This window comes from Triticum dicoccoides, chromosome 7B (genome assembly GCF_002162155.2).
Source record: "Triticum dicoccoides isolate Atlit2015 ecotype Zavitan chromosome 7B, WEW_v2.0, whole genome shotgun sequence".
Taxonomy (NCBI): Eukaryota; Viridiplantae; Streptophyta; class Magnoliopsida; order Poales; family Poaceae; genus Triticum; species Triticum dicoccoides.
In genome coordinates, this window is record NC_041393.1 from 208,987,690 (window position 1) to 208,989,088 (window position 1,399).

A 1,399-nucleotide genomic window follows, 5' to 3' on the forward strand; every position below is an offset into this window, starting at 1 on the left:
CGGTCGTAGAGTGACGATCATAGGTAAACTCATAGAAAACGGTTACACGGTCCTGGAGAATGCAAAGTGATACATGCCGCAGGGACAGACCCATGCAGCCTGGGGATGATGCAGCCTGAGGGGCTCCCCCAAACTGAATGAACTAGAGAGATGTCACCTGGTACCGTCGCGGAAGAGGTGTTCAGGTAGCCTAAAAACGCGCGCTACTGGAGTCGTCCCTCACGAGCCGCTCCGGTGCCGAGCCTCGGGAGGCCCGGAGGGCCCGGGAGGCTCCTGCAGGTCCTCCTCCATCTCCGCCTCGATCGCCTGATGCTTGGCCTCGCGAGCTACTGCTACCTCTTGAGCATGCATTGGTTTTTCCCTTGAAGAGGAAAGGGTGATGCAGCAAAGTAGCATAAGTATTTCCCTTAGTTTTAGAGAACCAAGGTACCTATCCAGTAGGAGGCTCCACGCAAGTCCCTCGCACCTACACAAAAAAACAAGAACCTCGCAACCAGCGCAATAAAGGGGTAGTCAATCCCTTCGCGGCCACTTGCTAAAGTGAGATCTCGTAGAGATAATATGATAAGATAAATATTGTTGGTATTTTTATGATATAGATTGAAAAGTAAAGATTGCAAAATAAAGTAGATTGGAAACTTATATGATAGAGAATAGACCCGTGGGCCATAGATTTCACTAGTGGCTTCTCTCAAGATAGCATAAGTATTACGATGGGTGAACAAATTACTGTTGAGCAATTGATAGAAAAGTGCATAGTTATGAGAATATCTAGGCATGATCATGTATATAGGCATCATGTCCATAACAAGTAGATTGACTCCTGCCTACATCTACTACTATTACTCCACACATCGACCGCTATCCAGCATGCATCTAGAGTATTAAGTTCAGAAGAACAGAGTAACGCATTAAGCAAGATGACATGATGTAGAGGGATAAACTCAAGCAATACGATATAAACCCCATCTTTTTATCCTCGATGGCAACAATACAATACGTGCCTTGATGCCCCTGCTGTCATTGGGAAAGGACACCGCAAGATTGAACCCAAAGCTAAGCACTTCTCCCATTGCAAGAAAGATCAATCTAGTAGGCCAAACCAAACTGATAATTCGAAGATACTTTCAAAGATAACATAAAAGAATTCAAAGGAGATTCAAATATTTCTCATAGATAAACTTGATCATAAACTCACAATTCATCGGATGTCGACAAACACACCACAAAAAGAGTTACGTCGAATAGATCTCCAAGAAGATCGAGGAGAACTTTGTATTGAGATTCAAAGAGAGAGAAAAGCCATCTAGCTAATAACTATGGACCTGAAGGTCTGTTGTAAACTACTCACAACTCATCGGAGAGGCCTTGGTGATGATGTAGAGGCCCTCCATGATCA